Source organism: Macrotis lagotis, chromosome X (genome assembly GCF_037893015.1).
Source record: "Macrotis lagotis isolate mMagLag1 chromosome X, bilby.v1.9.chrom.fasta, whole genome shotgun sequence".
In the NCBI taxonomy this organism is placed as follows: Eukaryota; Metazoa; Chordata; class Mammalia; order Peramelemorphia; family Peramelidae; genus Macrotis; species Macrotis lagotis.
In genome coordinates this window covers 251,396,964-251,414,306 of record NC_133666.1, presented here as the reverse complement: position 1 = coordinate 251,414,306, position 17,343 = coordinate 251,396,964, and positions in this window count along the sequence as shown.

The following is a 17,343-nucleotide window of genomic DNA, read 5'->3' as shown; positions in this document are numbered from 1 at the left end:
ATCACTGAATCACTTACTCAGAAGAATTGACTACATTGCTGAGTATGTGCCAAGTACAAGGATTGCAAAGGCAAAGTGAAAATAATCCTGCCCTTAAGGAACTTACATTATATCTAGTCCAGGGTGGGGAAAATGGTTTCTTGTCATTTCTGCATATACTGCTTTTGCTCTCAGAAACTAGAATGGATATATATACCAAGGGTCCTTTATACATACTTGGTATATATACTTTATATATACTTGGTATATCTCATGTTAAAGCCCTTGGTATATACTGAAGTTGATTGACAGATATATGGTAGAGATGGGACAAGATGTGGAAGAGTGCTTGGGCCACTAATCATGTGTGTATATAATCAATTGTTGTTGTTGCTTGCCCTTTTTCCTCAAAGAAGACCATGACTTCAGGGAGGTGATTCCATGATATGAACATGAATTAGATTTGAGTTGAGGGGGTGCTGTTCTAAAACAGCTTCACTTTCTCCTCCAGAGTCATCTGGGTCCACTGACCAAATATGGATCAGGACTACTGGAGATAGCCCTGTATTTGAAGCAGAGTTAAGCGAAGTTCCCAAGGTCATACAGCTAGTAATATCTAAGGTCAAATCTGAATTCAGATCCTCCTTAGTTCAGGGCCTGTGCTCTATCTACTGCACCATCTAGCTGCCCCATGACCAAGAGTGGGTCACAAATGAAAGGAGATATTTTTTAATTTCAGGACATTCTTCTCTAGCCAGATTGAACAATCTCCCAGGTTCATAACCTCGGCATTATTCTCAACTCCTCACTCTTTCTGACTATATCTATCAAATCAGTTGCCAAATCTTGTCATTTCTACCTTGACAGAATCTTCTTCCCATTCCCATCAAACAGTTACTTCATACTCTCTTGCCCAGATTAATCTGCCCCACCCTGTTTTCATGCCTCTCCCCACTCCAGTCCATCCTATACAGTATTGCCAAAGTAGTTTTCCTTAAGTATATATCCAACCATACTTACCTACTCAATCAACTCAGATGGCTTCCTAATCACATCTAGAATTAAATCTAAACTATTCTATTTGGCTTTTAAAAGTCCTTCACAAAGTCCTAAAGTCTATTTCCACTCAGTAGATATTATTCCCCCTCCTTTACTCTATAATTCAGCCAAACTATCCTCTTTATTCCTCATGTACCATCTACCACCTTCATACCTATTTATTAATGCTTCATTTGCCTGAAATGTACTCCTTCTTTGCCTTTACCAAATGGAATCCCTCTTACTCTAGGACACACTTCAATCATTATCTTCAATAGAAAACCTTTCCTGATACCCGCAATTGCTAAAGCCTTTCCTCTTGAACTAACTTGCATTTAATTACTTTGTATATATTTGTATTTACTCACTTTATATTAATGCCATATATATTTTCATAAAAACCTGTTGTATTCCTATTGGAATATAAACTCATTAACAGCAGGGATTGTACTTGCATGTACAAAAAACTTCCTATTTTGTAATGGGAAGCAATTGAAAATTCAAGGGATACTCATCAATTGGGGAAGGTCTAAACAAGTTATGATCATGATGGAGTACTATTGTACTATAAGAAATGGTGAACTAGATGGTTTCAGAAAAACCTGGAAAGATCTATATGAACTTCTATAAAGCGAAATGAAAAGAACAGTAGAAATTGTACATAGTAACAGAAATATTGTAATAATAAAAATCAACTGTGAAAGCCTTAGCTACTTTGATCAATACAATGATTCAAGACAATTGTGAAGATCTCATGTTAAAAAAAAATGATCACCCCCAGAAAGAGAATTGATAAACTCTTGAGAGTAGACTAAAGCATAATTTGGTCACTTTTTTCTTGCTATTGTTTTTACAACATGGCTAATATGGAAATACATTTTGCATAATTTCACATGTATAATTGATATCACACTACTTTGTTTTTTCAATGTATGGGGAGGGGAAGGGAAGGGAGAGAATTTGAACTAAAAATACTTTATTCAAGTGTTAGAAATATTTTTTAAAGAGAATAGGTATTATTTCATTTTTAAGCACAGTATATAATATTGATTAGCTGATGAATGGACAACTGGAAAGGCCCCAAACTGCAGTACAAATACTAACCCAGCAAAAGGGAAAAGATAATCAAGGAAACCTATTTCAGTATATTGAAGATAGATCACTATCATGAGAATGGCAGAATTTCAAAAAGTCTTCATTTACTTCTTCCCCTCTTTTAGCACCTTCTCTAGGATATTTTTGTATGATCACCAATTCTTGGGATTAACTAATGTCTCTTTTTTCCTACTCTTTTGATGTCCTTCAAATAGGGGAAGACTTGAAAGGAACAATCATGTTATTTCCACTTTGCCATATGTAGCCCTAGACTTTTCATGCTTCCTTGATTTGTTTACTTCTATTAAGTTTTATTTGCTTGCTATGTTTGCATAGAAATAGGTAAGTGATGTAGTAGATAGACAGGTGAACTTAGATTCTAAGCCTCAGAGTCAGAAAACCCTTATTTCAAATTTTCCCTCATTAGCTATATGACTTAAGCAAGTAACTTAAGTTTTCTCAGTCTCAGTTTCCTCATATATAAAATGGAAATCATAATAGTACTTGCCTCACTGGACTGTTGTGAGGATCAAATGAGACCACTTTTGTAAAGCTTTTTTTTAATATGTAAACCTTAAGGTCCTATGTAAATGTTAGTTATTGTTGTTGTTAAAGTACTTAAAAGCCTGAATTTTCATTGAAGAATCCTGGAGAAGTATCATACACAGCACCATTAAGTTGCATTTGACTTTTTCTTCTCCCCCTTCTTAGCAACAGCTTGATGGGGGTCACAGCCTCCCTGATAGGTAGTGCCATTCTGTAGACCTTGATAGTCCTGTTCCTGCTTCTTCACTAGGCTGGCTGTAATATTGCATGTAGAAATGCATGTTAATTCGATGTGTTAATTCTATACCACTGGCCCCAAGTCCTAATGAACTTGTTTTAAAAAAAAATGTTCTGGGGCATCTAGGTGGCGCAGTTGATAGAGCACTGGCCCTGGAGTCGGGAGGACCTGAGTTCAAATCCAGCCTCAGACAGTTAATAATTACCTAGCTGTGTAGCCTTGGGCAAGTCACTTAACCCCATTGACTTGCAAAAATCTTAAAAAATCCTATTTAACTTTTTCTGTTTACAAATACAGATTATTTCTGGAAACTACATGCACACAGGCTCATCTAAAGTTCAACTTTTACTATGGTTTATATATGACATTGGAATTAAAAAATGCTTGATATTAAAAACATTTTATAGGTAGCAGCCTTGCCCTATTGTATACACCTTTGTGGTTGTTGTTATTGTTATTATTTGAAAATATGGACAAAATTACCTGATATGCAAAGAAAGTTATATTAATCTATATTTATTCAGTTGCCAACATTAGTTTTACTGTATTCTAAGTGTAGTGACATAGAGGACTAACTGAGCATGGGTGGGTTTTGACTGATCTCTGGTTTTCTTTCACAGGCCAAAGTTTCAGATGCAGTGGGTCCCAACTTATCCCATGCCAGATTTCAGTGTACATACAATGTATTTCCTTGAATGGCTTCAAAATTCTGTATAAAAATGACTCTGGAGGGGGGGGGATGTTCCAAGTCTAATCTATATTGATTTGTGAACTACATCTCAGTGCTGGGAGCTCTGCCCCAAGTATTCATAAAAGTTGGGTGATCTTAATTACTGTTGAGCAGAAAAATCAGGGGCCAAAAGAAGCTAAAATAAAATATTTGTTATCATAAAAAATTATATTAATTTGTATTTATTCAATGTCAACACTAGTTGAAGGTCCATTTTGTTATATATGCTCAGTTTTTCAGTATATGTTATTTTAGTTTTGCTATTTATCATATTTGAGAGTGCTAAATTTGAATCAGTCTTCCCCAATTTATAAAATGTCTCTTCAAATTTAATTGTAAAATTCTTTCTTTAAAACTGAAGCTATAGAACTTAGTAGCTACATTTCTGGATAATGTAAACCTAGAATTCCTATGCTTTGTGAATTCTCTCATTCTGAACTTTGTTCCCTTTTCCAATGCTTCTAGACAATTTTCTTTCAAAATTTCCTACAATTTGTTTCATCATTTTTTCCCATAGAGTTCAATAATTCTGTTTTTTTGTCTTGCCATGCTCTGTCTTCAAGAACAACTGTTTTCATTTGTCAAAACCTTTTGTTCTTCCAATTTTAAAGATTTTTTTTGCACTAGTGCACTACTATATCTCAATGTTTTTGTATTGTCTCTGCCATTCTTTTTTTTAGGTGACAACTACTTTATAAAGATTTTTTCACTTTCTGAACTAAGTTATCAATTTTCCATTGTATCTTTTAGATTCATCTTTAAGAATTTTAAATTCCTTTTTTTGTCTCTTTCCATAATTTTTAAAATAATAATATTTTAACCTATGCTAGAGGTTCTTATGCTGGTTCTTTCAACCGAATTTCTTGAAGTCTACTTGTTTTTTTCATTACTTTTTCATTCTTTTATTCATTACTATATAGTGACATTACATATAGTGACATTACATATAGTGACATTACTATATAGTGACATTCATATAAGGGACTCTTTTTGGTCTTTCACTCAGACTGGGTGCTCTGCAACATTTTCTTCAGGAGGATTCCCTTACTTTGCCATTCTTTTTATTTTACTGTATTTGCTGCATTTACTGTTGTTTGAGGTGAAGAAAGGAGAGCTGAGTTCAGCCATGACTATTCAACCACCTGGCCAAAAATCTTCATCCTTCCTTCACATAAAATCCCACCGAGTCTTCTTTTATGTTCATCTTTTTATTTTTTTTGCTGGCACAAAATATGTATATTTTATTGATTTAAAGGTATAATTTTGCTTTGGTTTTTGCAAGGCAATGAGGTTAAGTGACTAGTCTAAGGTAATACAGCTAAGCATGCATTAAGTTTCTGAGGTTGGATTTGAACTCAGGTCCTTTTGACTCCAAGGTCTGTGCTTTATACACTTTTCCACCTAGCTGCCCCAAGGTATTATTTTAATTTAAATGCATTGGTTGAATGTTTATTAATTTTTAATTGATTAATTTTATCTCTTCATCATTGCTACCTGTGCTTAATTGAAGTCACTAGAGAGAAAAGGCCATATCTAATAATTAATTAACTTTAGTTGTTGCCATTCTGATACTGTAGCCCCTGATCACTTAAACACACACACACACACACACACACACACACACACACACATACAAACATACATACATACACATACATATGCCACACATTTGACAATCATAAGGGTAGCGACAGTAGCATCCCATATTCTCAACAACAACAATAAAATTATTTTTTTCATGTATTCTCATCCCAAGGTCACTATTAGACTCTTCGTTACAAGATTTCAGGATTTTTGCATTCCTACAGCAAAGGAACTACCATCTACCTTTTCTCCCACATATTTGAAAATTGATTTTCTGTGCTACTGGTAGCTTCCATGTCCCAAAAAAATGTTCACTAAAAATCCAATGCAATGCATATACCTTTGAAAAATGATGCTCTCAAGCCTGCCATGTGGTGCAGTAAATTTGAAAGTACTCTTAATAATAATAAGGATCAACATTGACTTTAATGGTCCTCAAATATATCACGTAATTTCATTAACCACCCAACACAGATGCAAGCAGGGGTGATGTCATACTTTTTCCCTCCTTACTCTGAAACCTGAGTCAGGCGCCAGAGATGGAAACCAGTTTTACTGACTCTAATTGGATTAAAGCTTCTGGCAGCTGCTGATCAATAGGTGGGAACTGTAGAAATCCAAAAGACCATTGTTGAAACCCTCAGGCTTCCTTCTGTTGACATAGTTAACATTCTAGCTGAAACAAAGTTATTGGTGCAAACAAACTTGTTGCAGGTAGAAGTAAAGTTGGACTGTTTTCTTTCCTTTCTGCCCATGTAACATTGGTCAAAATGGAAGATTAGGGCTATCACTTATGAAAAAGTATTATATCACTCCTCTTTGAATCTGCTTTCCCAAAAATTGATTCAATGGTCTCAATGATATCTCAAGGAGGAAAAAAAATCATAATTGCAATAAAATGGCAGGAATGCCTACTGCTTTGTGTTGTCTGCTGCTGTGTGATTATATCCAGGTCCCAAGTAATTATTTTTAAATTTTATTTTATTTTTAATTTATGGAGTAAAACAAGCATTTCCATAATATAATTTTTTAAAAGATGATTGCACACAAGACTGCAAATCTACTATGTGCAACTTGCCATTCCTTTTAAATATATTCAAATTCACCCATCAGTCAATGAACCTGAAACTAATTCTCACAGGCAGAATCAGGTTCCTTCTCTAAGATGGAATCACTCTAAAACTTCTGATGGCTCAGATCATAGTCAGAACTGGAAAGAATTTTAGAAATCACAGGATCATAGATCCAAATTTTGTCCTACCCCCCCCATTTTATAACTGAGGAACCAAGGCCCAGAAAAGTTTAGTCACATAAGTATTAGGTGCTGTTAAATGGCAAAATCAAACTCATTATTATACATTCAACAGGAAAGTTAGCCCTGTACCCCATTGTCTCATAATAGGACTTTCTAGGGAAAAAGTTATTTCTAGCATACAAGAAAGAGTTTTCACATAATTCATCCAGCACAATGACTTTATAGATGAAGACAGTAAGAGCCAGAGAAAAAGAATGTCTTCCCCCAAGGTCACACAGGAAACAACTAGAAGAGAAAGGATTTAAACCTACATCCTCTGACCTCAAAAGCTCCTACACTTCTCATTCTACCCTATCTGCCTCTTACTATATATACAACATTAGTCTCAGTCTACCTCAACTTGACATTTTCATCATGGAAAGTCAAAAACAAGATGCGCCTATCATCTCGACTGCTTTAACAAGGATTTCTCAACAGCATGATAAGATGCAATGAGCTCATCACTGGAATGTTGCAGAGGCAAAAATCAATGCTACTTAAAGACCCCTGCAATCAATTAGGGCACTCACCAGATATTCTGAAAGTCAAAGCAGGTCCTGTAAAACACTGATTCACCTAGGGAGCTCATTAAAGATCTATAGCAGTATTTTCCTAATGCAAATGGAGATTTTTTTTAATATGGAATCCCGATGAGATCAGACCTATATGTCTTCCTCTGGCAGCTGGCTGGGATGCATTTTTATTGGCTAGATTTCCTCAGTGCCATTACCTAATGTAGTTGGTCATTCATACTTCACCCTTATTTCACCCTTCTCTGTTGACATGTATCCTTGCCTATACAAGACTAATGACATGGTCTATTCCAGAATAAATCCTTAAAGAAGGATAAACAAGTTTTCTTTTATTGCCCATGGATCCTACAACTAGGGAATCATTTTACAGATGAAGAAATTGAAGCCCAGAGATTAAATAAGTTTAAAAAGGTCAGATAGATACATGGAGTGATGGGAATATGAATTCTGTTCTTTTCCGAGCGTGGCTACATCATATTAACTGGCCCAGAACCCCTACAAAGAGGTATTACCAAAGAGGTATTAGAGGTATGAGGGCAAGTACTGTCTTTCTTTTATGGGCTGTTGTGTGCTCCTTGGCAAAGACTTAACTATGACTTCTTGGAAGAATATAACCAAACTCATTTTTGACTGCTGGATGGCCAACATGCAGCTCTCATTCAGCCTGGACATACTCATGACTGGAGAAAGAAAACAGTAAGAGACTTTGCTCCTGCCCACCTATCTGGAAGGAGAGATCTCAAACATATTCATGGACCCAAAAGAGAAGAGTTCAACAATTACCCCCTGGATTATTTTGCCTTTCTGGGTATAGGATAAATGTACTAAGACAAAAAGCATAAAGTTAGGACTAGGAATACAAAGAAAGGCAAAAGAGTTCCTGTCTTAAAGGAGCATTAACCCAAAATATAGTGAAAGATTTACATCTTTTAATACCATACTGGATGATACATGGCTGAAGAATAACATACTTGGAATAAATAAAGCATGATAGCTGTTTTCAATTGTTTGATAGGGAGTCATGTGAAAGACAAAGGCAATGGACAGAAATTGAAACAAAATTTAGTCTCAATTTCATTGCCTTTCTTTGTATCTCTAGTTGATAGCACAGCTAGAGCCAGTAAGCTCACAGTGAGCACATAATAAATGCTTGATGAATTGACTTAACTTGATGTTGCTAAATTTGATGATGCTAAAATCAAAACTAACCAAAAGTAGACTGGGTTGCCCAGTGAGTTCATCTCAGAATAACACTCCAGGTCAAAGCTGGTTAGTCATTTGGATAAGGAGCAATAGGGTGAGGGTGGGGGACAGGGGAGAAATGCTGTAAAAATGTTGTCAAGGAGTGTTATACTGTTTAAGTATGGGTTACATGAGATGAATTTCCATCTCTTTCAATTCTGGGATTCTGAGGTTGAGGTTAGCCTTTCCCAGGTCAGACTCCGCTCTCTCCTCACCTCCCTCCCATCTTAGGTATCACTTCTAAAGTTCAGGGGCAAGAAATAATTTTCTCTCTTGGGAGTCTTTGCTATAAAAATTCTTTCTCCATTCTGGTTCACAAACACTTTTGTCTTTTTTGTCTTCCAACATAAAAATGATTGCTCAAGTGATCTATTTCCCATCTTATGTGAAAGGATCAGAAAACATTTCATTAAATTAATATTCTGTTTCTGAGCATGCATTCTGAGACAGAGGTAGTGACTGGGTCCCTTGAGTCACAGAAATAAACCAATAGACATAATCAGACATAATTCCCCTACATCAGATTCAGCATATGTGGTCTCTGTTCCCCATAGTATTATTCATATGTCATAATCATCATATATCAACACCCTCAGTAATACTGGAAAACATACATTTAGCATAATGCATCTGCCAGACTAAACCACACAGATAACCTAGGGAAGTCTTTATTCAGTAAAAGATTGTGTTATTTTGGGGTTCACAGACTAGGGGACCCAGAGGGTCAAGGAAAGAGAACCTTGATCTTATGCTAGAAAGATAGAGAGGCTCTGCAGGATTCTCAGCTGGCAACAGAGATAATTACATTCATAGCTTGAACACTGTGTGTGGGTAATTAATAATCTATAAATGTCTTGAATGAGTGCACATATTGAGTTATTCCATCATTAAAAACAGTGGCACAAATAATGCCGTTCTGTTGTGGGGTTCATTAACTGGACAAAGTGTCAAGTCAGGTTGGATTTAGCCTTTCATTTCTTCCATTTGTTCTTATTTTCCCTCTTCCATTGTTCATAAATAGAAGGGCAATTATTGGGGGAGGGAATACATTTCTCATTTCTTTTTCTGGAAAAGGAGGAATTAGTCACAGGTACTCCTCTAGTCAGATGTATAGAGAATAAAGTATTTGATAATTAATGAATGAATTGGGGGAATTAAAGTATTTTTAATAAATTCTAAGGAAGGATCAGTGATTTCCTTGTCATGGACAACTCCCAGGGAAAGGGAGTCACTCTGCTATTAGAACCTACACTGCAACTAGTAACTATAGAAAGTCACTTGTCCCTCTGAGGAGTTAAAGAAGTTTGCTCAGGATTCCTGGCCAGATGTATCAAGAAGCAATCCATAACACCACAGCTGCCTCCCAAAGCTCTATACCAGTATTGGTAATTCATTTTTCAGTCTGCCCTGGGTAGAGTCAATTTAAAAAAATGAAGATGTGATACAGTACTCAAAAATGAAGATACTAACTTCCCAACATGTCATGGTAAGCTGCCAAGATACCATGTTTTTATGATTTTGGCAGCAAATATCTCAAGTAAAGTGCTATAAATCCCAGGTTCATCCAAGGATGATGTGTATTTATGTAACATCTGTGGGTTCAAACAGTCAAACTACTATAAAATTATACCAGACCTCACTCTGTTGTCTGAATTACCTATCACTATAAGGGACACAAACAGCCTATGTTACAGAAATGGTTGTCTCATTTCTTAAATTCAGAATAAAGTAATTTTTTTAAAAAAGGAAAAATAGAAGATACTACCTGTGTTGGGCATATTCTTATCTAGCACCATAGATCTAGATTCACAATTTAATTCAACAAACATGAAGTATACAAAACATACTAATCTGTGACTCAGATAGTAGTTTCCATAAGAAATGTCCATCTCTAAGCAAGGTGATAATGATTCCTTATAATAAATTACTAACTATTTTGAAGTTGAAAATCTATTTTAATTTTAATATTTCAAATCACTGAAAAAATAGGAAAACATCTGACTATTAGATTGAATCTCATGGTATCATGAATGGTTGACTGACAAGTCAAGATTCCAAGAATTCTGAGAGCTACTGTCTAGTAACCAAGTTAATCAACAAATAAACATTGATTAAGAGGAACTATCTACCAGCCATGGTGCTAGATTATGTGAATAAAAGTCCCTTGCCCTCAAGAAGTTTATAATCTATAGAAAGCTGAGACATATCTTAGGCCATCTTTTATCACAACCTCTTCCTTTCCCTTCACTTCTAACCATTTATGAACATTCTCTGTTCCTAGACAGCAATCATTACATCCAAAGACAAGCATGACACTGAAAGAACACACACACACACACACACACACACACACACACACACACACAACACACACAAAGAGACCATAATTCCTCTAATCATTGTTAATGGTGGGAGGACAATCAGCAGAGCACACAAATGAAAATAAGAGGAATAAAAACAATCAATCAATGAACATTTAATAAGTGCCTATTATGTTCCAGCACTGTATTAAGCACCAGGTCTCCCAACAATCAGTGACTATGCTGCTAAACTTCACAAATAAACTTTGACCTGCTCCTGTCCCTCATTCTCCTCAAATTCAATCTCTTCCTTACTATCATAGAATCACAGAAATTAAGAACTTGCTAACTTAAATAAATAACTAATTTATGGAATTTGGAGAATGTAGTTTTAAGCATGGGTCCTTACTTGTATCATTTGGCAGCTCCAATTCTCCAATCATACAATTCTTCAAAGCAGAAGAGCAGTGAACCACTTGCCAGCTCAGCTATAAATGTTAGGAATATTTTGAGTTTCCCCATTCCAAAGAGCAAGGATTGAACTAAGCTTCTGCCCAAGTCAGGACCCTACATTGTAATTCTCATCCTGGTTTGTATATAGATCCTATCAGAATATAAGCCATATCTCTAAGATAATGAAAACAATTTTATGTATTTTGAAAGAAAATATATGTGCCCTGAAAAATAACATCAATAGACTTCATTCAGATGGGGTAAGAACAAAATGTGAATGTTGCTCTTGTTGTAAATGTTTCTTTGTGCATAATATAAAGTTTGCTAAAAGAGTCATATGATTTCAAACTAGGAATTACCGTTCCATTTTACAGAATCAAATAAGATAATGTAAATAAAACTCTGTAAAAACCTTAACACATTATTTAAGTGCTGCTTATTATTTCTATTATGATCACTACTACTACTATTACTACTACTACTACTACTACTACTACTACTACTACTACTACTTCCATCATCACTACCATTACTACTTCCTCTTCTTTCTCCTTCACTTCCTCTTATTACTATCATTACTACCACCACCAGCACCATTATTACTACCACTATTACTGCTACTATCACTATTAGCATTACTCCCCCTCCTCTTCATCCTCCTCCTACTCCTACCATCACTGCCACCACCACCACCACTACTGCTGCTGCTACTACTACTGCTACCACTCCTCTTCTTCCTTCTCCTCCCACCACCACCACCACTGACTGCCACTGTCATTACTACTACTACTACTACTACTACTACTACTACTACTACCACCACCACCATCACTATCACTACTACCACTACTACCACTACTATTACTACAACTATTACAGAAGCTGAATTTTAGGAACCTTAAGTGACTTCCCAAGGGCACATAGGTAGGAAGTAACAAAGGGAGGGTTCAAGTCCAAGTGATCTGACTTCAAAGACATTACTTTCTTTGCTACATGACTTTGCCACCATAGAAACTCACTATTTGCTTTGAGATGGTTATCCATCCTAAATTGTCTCATTAGCCCAAATGTTAGTCTCAATAGTAGCATAGCTTCCATTCAAGGAACCCCATAGGCTTATGAGTTTAGGAAGCTGAAGGAAGGAAGAAAAAAAGCTTTTATTAAGAGCTTATTATGTGCCAGGCACTTTACAAATATTATCCTACTTGATTCTCACAATACCCTTGGGAAGTCAATGCTTTTAGGATTCTCATTTTATAGACAAGAACAACCAAAATGTAAAAGAAGCAGGATTTTGTGGTAGTTCACATTCCAAACAGCATACAATATCTATTATCAAGATAATGTCTCATACAAAAGTAAACTCAATAAATATTCAATGAATGACTCTTTTCAGGGTATTCTCAGAAACTAATATACATAGACTACTTCATTCAACTAAACCATTTCATTTTCTATATTGTTATTTGCTTATCTGTGTACCTGTTGGATAAGACCAGTAAAATTTGTGTAAAAGGTGATGTTTCCTCAGTAAAATCCCCTAGGACAGGAATTGTTTTTTCATTTTCTCTTTGAATTCCCAGTAACTACTATAGTGTCTTACTCAAAGTGATGTTCATTAAATTGAACTGAATCTTATTAAGCAACTTGAGGGCAGAAGAAAAGTTCATTTCAACTTTGTGCACTATCTACCCCCACCCTTAAATGAATCACAGTGCCTTTTGAAATAAGACTCAAGAAAATTTACCGATTTGAGTAGAACTGAATCAAAACAAATCTAATTGAATTGAATTAAACTGAACTGAACTGAATTATAGTAGTTATTGGTCTGTTTCCTGAAGATCAAGTGCTAGAACAGTATAGCTATAATATTTAAATCTGGGCTATAATAGGAGAATGAAAAGGGGGAGCAGGAAACAAGCTGATATATTGCAAAATTTTGATTTCATTAAAGATGCAAATTCTACCTCCAGGTAATCTCTGTATTGTAAATGAAAGCTAATACAGAAGAGAGGTTATTTCTGCTAGAAATTTGCTGATTGTGATACTTTTGCCTGGAGATCTAGGAGTAAAATTCACTCAGAGTAAATAATCAACCACAAATTTTCATCCTATACGATGAGTTGGGAACCAAGAAACAGGAACTATACTAATGGAATCTGACATACAGGAACCACAAAGAATCCAACTTTGGAATGAGTCAACCCTTTAAGGCTCTCTCAACAGAAGACTGTGTAGTACTCTCTTTTCACTGGTTAAATTCAACTAAAAAAAAATTAGTTTGACTTTTCCATCAAATTGACTAGCTGTTTAGCTGAATCAGTCAGTGGTTTGGCTGACTTAAAGGCTTGTTTCAATGGCTTGTTAGAGCCACCTAGAAATTGAAGTAACTATCCAAAGTTTAATATAACAAGTCCCCTTTCTTTTCTGATCCAATGCCTTCCATTTATGGGCACAAGGGAATGAATGACTCTAGGGAATGCACTGGTCGTGACACTGTATTCATGATGATACGCTTACATTTTTGTCCTTAGAATCCTGTGGAGGTACCATTTTCAAATCAGAAATAAAATCATGTCTTTGAGTGAGAACTGGAAAATTCCACATGGGAAAGAAAAAGACGCCCTTGACCATATCCTCAGGGTTTGGTTTGGTTTGGTTTTGAACAAACTCATGACAAAGACTAATAATAGTGTGGCAAATAAAGGAGCTAGTGCCCAGAGTAACAAATTTTAAAGATTCAGAGTGCTAGTATGAAAAGAAATTTGGCATAATGGATAAAGAGCTCTTTTCCATATCTGGAAGACCTGGGTTCAAGAGCTGATTCTGATACCCACTATGTGAGGGAGGCAAGTCATTTTTCAGTGGCCCTTTTCTAAAGTCATCAGGTATAGGGCAATTTCCAACATGTATTGATGGAGAGAATCCCATCAATAAGAGATCATTATTACTGGATGTTAAGGTCCTTCCCAACTCTCAAAATCTGTTATTCTGTGATGGGGGAAGAGATTGAATTAGAGGTTAGCATTAGCACAGGAGCAAGTCAAGAATTATTTTTGTGGTTTGGCAGTATAGTCACCCCAATCTCAGGCAGATCTGAATTCAGGCAGTCTCCAATGATAAACGCACAGCCATTAGCATAGTCCCCTGAGAAAACTTGTCTCTTAGCACAAACCTGTTTGGGGCAGCTGGAGAAGCAAGATCTCCTTTGACTGTAGGGCATTCTGTTATCTGGGCTGGATTTATGACTGGAATACATTCTTCACAAGTAAAGATAACCCTTCATTTGACATTTCTTCACTTGGTTGTTTTTCCATATTGTTCACACCAAGCCTTGCAATTTGATTTATTTTTTACCATAAATGTGCCTGTGTATTTGCTATTTTGATGACTATCTCTGACTTACAGCTGAGTTGGCATTTTCAGCAGAGGCCTTCATTTCTAGCAGCTTATAAATTTTGTGAACAAATTACTTTTTATTTATCAGTCTTTTCCTCAGCCCAGCAGTGAATTTTTCAGAAAATTGGACAAAAATCCACCCAGGCGACCTTTCCAGATGATTCATTCTAATGAAGAAAGGTGTATTCTTTGATAAAAATAGGTCAATTTGGTACCTATTTTTTTTTTTTAAAAATTACTTTTTTTTAAAATGAATGAAATGTTAGGAATATATTTTAATGTAAGACCTATGTGGTACTTCTCCAAAATTAGAACTACTTTGATGGAAGAATTATTTTGCCAGCATTGCATCTGTTTTGATATGTAGCCTCCATGCTGGACTATTTCCAAAACAGGCAAAATTTCCTAACTTACCATCTCATGGAGAAAAATAAGGTCACTAGAATGTTCTAATTGAGATTTGATTCATGCAGATGGTAACAAGAAAAAAAAACCCAAAAAACTCTGAATTCTACATCCCTTATCAATAAGCAACTTTGCCCAGAGACTACAGACAATGCAGCCAGCTCATGATTAGCTATAGTAATATGGGACAAAGACCATGCCAATATGGGACAAAGACCATGCAAATAACCAAGTAGATGTGAGAAAAAGGCAAAAGAGGCAGTGAGAAAACAAAGAAGAAGAAGAAGAAAATGGAGTCAAGGACTCCTATACTCTATCCTCTAATCTGATTAATAGACCTTGACATCAATATGAAAGAAAGGTGGTATTGGAACCACAGAGACAGAGAATTCTGTGCTATTTCCAATTCTGCCATCATTTGATAAATCAATATGTCTCTCCCTTTCCAGATTCCCCCTTTGTCTTCAACCCTGTTTTTACTTAAAAATGGTTGTCAAAGCTAAAAAAATCCTATGAAAACATCATTTCATCTAGTCACAAAATGTACCTTTGGAGTGGAGGCCAAGAGTGATCATTTCCAGATAATTAGAGTTATGTAGTGATTTGACTATACAACAAAATTGAACCAATCTTTCAAGGCCTTTCTGAACATAGTAGAATCTCAGTTACATAAGCTGGGCAGTCTCAAGTATCTGAGACTGCAGTGAATCTACAGTTAACAAATAAAAGCATGAAGCACTAATGCCTTTATTTGAAATAACAGAAAAAGTGATCTGACTTTAATGGCATCTAGGTAGTACAGTAGATGGAATGCTATGTTTAAAGCCAGGAAAACCTGGGTTCAAGCCTAACTCTGACACTAATTACCTATGCGACCCCAGGCAAGTCATTTGACCTCCATTTGCTAATGGATAATTGAGTAGCTTGCTGAAGTCAAGAAGACCTGAATTCAAATCCAGTCTCAGACATATACTAACTGTGGGACCCTGGGTAAATCAATTATCCTTGCTTGCTTCAGTTTCCTCATCTAATGATCTGGAAAAGAAAATAGCAAACTATTACAATATCTTTGTCAAGAAAAATTCCAAATGGAGTCACAGAGAGTTGGACACAATTGAAATACCTGAAGAACAACTGCCTCAATTCCCTCAATTGTAAATTAGGGAAATAATAAAGCCTCACAAGGTTATTGTGAAATCAAATTATATATATATATATATATATATATATATATATATATATATATATATTGATTAGAACAGTGCCTGGAACATGATAGGATTTAATAAATGCTTTTCTCCTACCCCTGTCTTCTTTTAATGGGATATAGTGGCAATGATCTAAATGATAACAACACTTGACTTCAACTACAGGGTTCTTACCCAGGAGTATATGAATTTTTTAAATATTTTGGTCATTGTTTCAATATATTTTATTATAATCGATTTCATTTGGGCTCCTGAATATTTATTTTAGGCTTTTTTTCTGAGAAGGAATGCATAGGTTTCATCAGACTGCAAAAATAGGTTTCAAATACAAAAAAGTTTAAGAATTCCTGAGTCAAAATAAATGAGTTAAAGAGTAACATTATAAATTATAGTTTTAAGGTTAAACTGACTTTCTAGCTCCAACTATCTGTTTTCTATATGAGAAACTGAGGCTTCTGAGACTATAGGACTTGCTCAGATTATAACACAGCTTTATAAGTGTCAAAAGAAAGATCTGAACCCAGATTTTCCTGACTATAAATCCAGCCCTCTATCCTTTATATAATATTAGGAAATGAGAATGTTTAAAATGTGGATAAAAATTCAAAGAATGTCAATTAGGAAAGCAAAGACTATGATGTTATTGAAGATAAGACAACAAGGTAGTACAAAACTGCTTTGGTTTTGATTCACTAACTAATTTTGCAGCAAAATATTCCAGTAACACTACTTAAAAAGTTTTACAACTCTATACTCTACTTTTATGAGGAAAAAAATCTAATGTCAGAACATAAAATTTATATCAGGAATTTGTTCATGAAGTAAATTCTAACTGTAAGAAATCATGAGTGGCAGATTTCAGAAAAACCTGGAAAGTCTCGCATGAACTGATAGTAAAGTAATGAGAACCACTGTACACCTTAACAGCAATATTGAGTGATGATCAACTATTATGAACTTAGTTCCTTTCAGCAGTTCCATGATCAAGGACAATTTTAAAAGATGTGATAGAAAATGCTATCTACATCCAGAGAAAAAACTATGGAGTCTGAATGCAAACCAAAATATCCTATTTTCACTTTTTCTGAAATTTGTTTTATTTTTTCCTTTCTCATGGCTTTTTTCACTTTAGTTCTAATTCTTCTTTCATACTATGACTAATATGGAAATGAAATAATGTAGGATGTGTTCAAGGAAGACTAGTACCTCTAGTGTGAGGGATACAGAGGCCTTTTCAGGGTTACTTTCCACCTCTAATGCCTACCTGAGCCACCTAACCCTCATCTGTGACTCCAAGAA